Here is a 6603-nt window from a genome sequence, read left to right as displayed (position 1 = left end):
AAGCGCTAAACAGTGTATGGGCATAATAGTCATTAAAGATCACAAATTGCATTTCCTTTTTACCATCGTGGCAATATTCCACATTATTAAATCATTAACTTGTTTCTATTGAGGGAATAAGTCAGTGACTGATTGCCTCATCTTATCTCCATTTTGAACACCTTCATTTCAAGACTGATGACAGCAAGTTATTTGGGTACAGGTACACAAATTTAGGAGACTACAATTAATACACATTAACATGTGTATATTACCTAGGATATCCAAACATTTCACAAACTGCATCGAAATTTACCAAATGGTAAAACATTTTGATAAGGTTAACTGTGCACTTAGGCAAGATTGGTCAGGAAACAGGTCATACAATGATCCCACACTAGAGGTTTTGGTCATCTGACCGAGGCCTTCCGCTGGTTTACTAGTCCACCCCTTTAAAAAATAATGTATCTAATACCTAAGCACTGCACGCGTCTTCTTTGTTACTAATTCCTGAGTCATCCTGTATCTGGTGAAGTCACCGACGTCAGTGACTTAGTCTACTGGAAGGCTCGGTGATTTGTTAAGAAGAAGAGACTTAACCATCCTTATTTAGTTTTTAAAATGGGGAGTTTAGAGGTGTCAGGAAGATGCAGGGAATATTTTGAGGAATTGTTAAATGTTGAAGATAGGGAAGTTGTAATTTTGTGTACAGGACAAAGAGGAATAACACCTTGTAGGAGTGAGGAAGAGCCAGTTGTTTGTGTGGGGGAAATGTGGGCAGCAGTGAGTAGAATGAAATGGGGTAAAGCACCTGGGATTGAAGGGATAAAGACAAATGTTAAAAGCAGGTGAGGATAGTTTTGGAGTGGTTAATGCATGTATTTAATAAATGTATGGAAAAGGGTAAGGTACCTAGGGATTGACAGAGAGCATGCATACTTCCTCTATATACTGCAAGCAGTGAAGAGCTTTTACAAGGATAGTGAGGGTCAGGTTAGAGTATGTAGGAAAGGGAGATTATTTCCCAGTAAAAGTAGGCCTTAGACAAGTTTGTGAGATGTCACCATGGTTGTTCAATATATTTATAGAAGGGGTTGTAAAGAAAAGTGAATGCTCGGGTGTTGGCAAGAGGTGTGGGGTTAAGAGATACAGAATCACAGTTCTCTTTGTCACAGTTCTAACTTGATTTTTGGGCAGGAGACCTCTTGCTGTTTCAGGCAGAGTTCCAGATCTTCAGGCCCTTTACGTGCATTGCATTTTTGCATAGCGAGACAGACACAAGGGATGTCAAAAAGTGTTTTGTACCTCGTGCTATGCCTGTGTCTTCTGTAGGAGAGAGATTATTTCCCAGCAAAAGTAGGCCTTAGACAAGGATGTGCAATGTCACCATGGTTGTTCAATATATTTATAGATGGAGTTGTAAAAGAAGTGAATGCTCAGGTGTTGGCAAGAGGTGTGGGGTTAATAGATAAAGACTAACACAAAGTGGGAGATGTCTCAGTTGCTCTTTGCTGATAACACTATTCTTTTGGGAAATTCTGAAGAGAAGTTGCAAAGGTTGGTGGATGAGTTTGGTAGGGTATGTAAAAGTGAATACAGAAAAGAGTAAGGTGATGAGGATAACAAAAAAAAAAAAAAAAAAAAATAGGTAATGAAAGATTGGATATCGGATTGGAGGGAGAGAGAGTATGGAGGAGGTGAATGTATTCAGATACTTAGGAGTTTAAATGTCAGCAGATGGGTCTATGAAAGATGAGGCGAATCATAGAATTGACGAGGGAAAAAGACGAGTGGTGCATTGAGGAGTTTGTGGAGACAAAGAACTTTGTTCACGGAAGCAAGCAGGGGAATTTATGAGAGTATAGTTAGACCAATGCTCTTATATGATGGAAGCATGGGTGGTGAATGTTGCAACAAGAAGGCTAAAGGCAGTGGAGATGTCGTGTCCAAGGGCAATGTGTGGTGTGAATGTAATGCATAGACTTAAGTTTGGAAATTAGGAGGTGTGGGATTACCAAAACTATCATCCAGAGGGCTGAGGAGGGGTTGTTGAGGATGTTCGGACATGTGCAGAGGGTGAAACAAAATAGAAAGATTTCGAGAGTGCACAAATCTATAGTGGAGGGAAGGCGGGATAAAGGACGGCCTAGGAAAGGGTGGAGGGAGGGGGTAAAGGAGGTTTTGTGTGTGATGGGGTTGGACTTCCAGCAAGCATGTGTGAGCGTGTTAGAAGCAGATGGAGACAAATGGTTTTTAAGAATTGATGTACTATTGGAGTGTGAGCAAGGCAATATTTATGAAGGGATTCAGGGAAACTGCCAGGCTGGACTTGAGTCCTGGAGATGGGAAGTACAGTGTATGCACTCTGAAGGAGGAATGTTAATGTTGCAGTTTTATAATTGTACTGTAAGCACGCCTCTGGCAAGACAGTGATGGAGTAAATGATGGTGAAGTTTTTCTTTTTTGGGCCACCCTACCTTGGTGGGAAATGGTCGATGTGTTAATAAAAAAAATTACTGCAAAATGTAATCTTAAAAACAATGGCTTTATTGACTTGAGATAAAGTTGACACAGAACTTTAACTTTAAACTTAATGTATTCCAAGTGTCCATCTTAGGTTGCATGATAATAAAACCGAAGGATCTAGCATCAACTAAACTTTGGATGTCAGACTTGGCTAATACCCTAAGATCTACTCATTCATGATCCATTCGTTCAGATCCACTCACGAGCTCAAGGCCTGGTTTCCAATGAGCCCCGTCGTTGGCCACATAATGAAGATAGTCTCCTTGATTTTGCCACGGTGCGACTAAGTCTCCTTTATGTTGCCATGGTGCATCTAAGATACTCTCCTTGATATGGCCATGGTACATCTAAGATAGTTTCCTTGATGATGCCATGGTTCGTCTACATACTGCACATACCTGACTGGTTATGTCCAATGTGCAACTGGTTGATCAAGACCAGTCACTGGTGGGAGAGGGGTAGTTTTGGGGTGCAGGGAGAGGGGTGGTGTTGGGATGGTGGGAGATGGGGGTATTGGGATGGTGGGAGATTGGGGGTGTTGGAATTGTGGGAGATGGGGGGGGGGTGTTGGGATTGTGGGAGATTTTGGAGAGGGAGGTGTTGGGATGATGGGAGAGGGAGGAAGGTGTTGGGATGGTGGGAGAAGGGGGGTGTTGGGAGAGGGAGGAAGGTGTTGGGATGGTGGGAGAGGGGGGGGTGTTGGGGTTTAGTTAGCTGTTATATGGGGAAAATGGAAAATTATTTATTTCTTTGTATAATATACAATGTGTGATTTACATGTTATAAATTATTGTTAGGTACATTAGTGGCCAAGTTCAGCCAAAGAGCAACATTAAATACCAGACATAGAATACACAAAAGGTCAACGAGACCTATCAAGAGTATGATACTATTATGTGCTATGGGGTAACAACAGACAGCTGCTATAGACAACAAGTGTGTGGTGCTGACCTAAATAAAACCATGGTGTGTGATGTGGGGCAAGTAAATAAAGTTAGCTCTTGTAACCTTGATGAGTTGTAAATCAGAGAGTAACCTCAATGTGATTGTCCTTGTATATTTGTTACTGAATAAAACCAGCAACGATTCCTTATTGGCAAGAACACTGACAATGTACAAATGTCTTGGTTAGTAAGTAAGTAAGTAAGTTAGTAAGTAAGTAAGTTTATTCAGGTATACACAAATACAGTTACATAGAATTATCATACATAGCAGCATATGTGTAGAGAACCTAGGATAACCCAAAAAAGTCAGACAGAGTGACTTATTTCCATTGTAGGAGGAGGGTTCAAATGTAGTACAAGTGGAAGATTACATTCCCCTGCACCTTTTTTTTTTTGTTGTTCACCTAGCAGTAAGTAGGTATCTGGGTGTTTCCTGGGTTACTAGCATGAATAAAATTCCAATGCCCCTCTAAGACCTATTCACACTATCCAATTTAGAGGGAAAAATATATGGAGTAAGTAGCAAGAGACTAAGAGTAAAACATTCACATAATTTTCATGGATATGTATTTTCTTCCTTGCTTCCACTTTGGCATTATTTTGAGTGAAACTGCCTGAAACTGGCATGGTTATGCAGGAAATGCACACCTTGTGGAAATTGTTATTTAATGATATGTCTGCTATAATAAAATAAATATATAACCAAGCAGCAATTGGTGGCTGACTGCAGCCTCGCCACAACCAACATCACCTGACTCATGAAATCATAATGACACGATTGCAAACAAACCATAACAAGGGTGGGGTTTGAACCCGTTGTTGGAGAGTCTCAAAACTCAGTGGCTAACGCGTCGGTCTACAGTTTTTGAGACTCTCTGACCGTGGGTTCAAACCCCACCCGTGGTATGTTTTTTTTTTTCAACATCACGTGGACCATCCAACTGCCTTTCATCATTTTAACCTAATCTGTTCTAGGTTATGATAAAGACACTGGGTGGTAGTGCAAGGGTTAGTGTTAGCATGAGGCTATGGCTTGCTACCCAACTAGCTACCCTTGTCAGATCACTATTTAGTGCTTCGTTACTAGTGGTGTGTTAAGTCTAAGTCAATCAATAACAATTTCCACAACAGATAAGTGTGCTTCCTCTCTTATAGATATTGATGTGTTGGGCAAGTGAATAATGTTGACAAGGTTCTGTCTACGTATTAAAATGCATGTTGCCCACATGTTTATATTATCCAGGACCCCAAAAAATAATTTGCGAATACAGCCTATCCTCACTTAGTGACGTATTCATTTATCAATGACTCGGACTTACGACAGACTCTCTGACCAGTATGCATACCTAAATAATGTACAGTAGAGCTGATTTCCTCTATTCTGTTTATTACAACACTATACAGAACACTACTGTACAAACATTTAAAATTATACTAAAAATGTTATAAATGGTGCAAAGGTGACATTAAAAGAATATCAAAGATGGTTGACACAAACCTACTACCATTATAGTATGCTCCTTGCTTAGCGACGAATTCATTTACTGACACGGTCTTCAGAACATAACTCCGTTGTTAAGTGAGGAGAGGCTGTATATTATTAAATCTGATAAGTGACTTCTGTTAAGTCTTGGTTGGCTTTAATTTAATGATAGCTTAGACAAACATATGAGTGATAATGGTGGAATTTAAATAAAAGGCATACCTCAATAATACAGCAAATTAGGTTCCAGACCACCACTGTAAAGCAACTATATCACCTTAAAGCAAATCACAGCCTTTTTAGTAAGTACAGTATGCAAGTTTATTCAGGTACAGGTACACAAATACAGTTACACAGATCATCACACATAGCATGCATAGATTACCTAAGATAACACAAAAAATTCAAAGTGACTTAGTATTTTCATTGGGGTCCTTCACTTGCAAAGACTAAAAACATGTTTACACCATCATTTATTAAGTGTGCAATAGCACTAGGCCTTACAAAAAGATGCAAAAGTAAAAACAATAATTTTTAAAATTGCTGAACCCCATCTTAAGAGCAAAGCAAGTGACAAAAATAATAAACATGACTGTAACTGAAAAGTGCCATATCAGCAAAGTGTTCTCGAGCAAGGGCAGTGTTAACAAGGTACGTCTGTACAACCAACCAAGCAGTGGAATAATAATATAATAAATGATAATCTTTGTCTAGATAATAATATAGTAACTTTATTTCTACCAGTACATGAACAAGGTATACAGGCCTAGCTGACATCAATGACATACTACTATATAGAAAGCCGCTTGTTATACCTGGAATATATCTGGAGAGGGTTTCGGGGGTCAACGTCCCCAAAGCCCGGTCTGTGACCATGCAGAACATTTCGGGCAAATTAGGTCAGTTTTGTCCCAGGATGCGACCCACACCAGTTTACTAACACCCAGATACCCACGTTACTGATGGGTGAACACAGACAACCGATTTAAGGAAACGCCCAATGTCTACCCTTGCCAGGAATCGAACCCAGGCCCTCACCATGTGAAGAGAGAGCTTTTGCCACCAGGCCATGGGTCACCACACAAATGATACAGAGCTAGTTGACATGACTCACGAAATCGTAATGACACGATTGCAAACAAACCATACCCCGGCCGGGATTGAACCCGCGGTCAGAGAAGGGACTTGAGCTAGAGTTCGTCAAGGCCACACTAGCTGAAGATTCGTCTGTAAAAACTTGCATTTGTGGTCACAGTGGTGCCTGTGCTAAACTTCCTATGGTGTAGAAATATACCTAGTTGGACGAATCTTATTGTGGCTAGCTGGTCTAGTGGCTAACGCGATGGGCTGGAGTTTTGAGACTCTCTGACCGCGGGTTTAATCCCGGCCGGGGTATGGTTTGGTTTCTAGTTGACATCACTGACAGAGTAGTCCCTTGTTATGCAGAGCATTTCAGGCAACTAATGTTCATCTTATTCCCCAGGATGCAACCCACAACAGTCAACTAACACCCAAGTACCTACTTACTACTAGGCAAATGGGCAGCAAGCATCAAGAAACATACCCAACGTTTTGCCCAAGCCAGGGAACAATTCCAGACCATAAGAACATAAGAACGAAGGAACACTGCAGAAGGCCTACTGGCCCATGTGAGGCAGGTCCAAGTCTCCT

Source organism: Cherax quadricarinatus, chromosome 9, assembly GCF_038502225.1.
Source record: "Cherax quadricarinatus isolate ZL_2023a chromosome 9, ASM3850222v1, whole genome shotgun sequence".
Classification (NCBI taxonomy): Eukaryota; Metazoa; Arthropoda; class Malacostraca; order Decapoda; family Parastacidae; genus Cherax; species Cherax quadricarinatus.
This window is presented reverse-complemented; position numbering follows the sequence as displayed.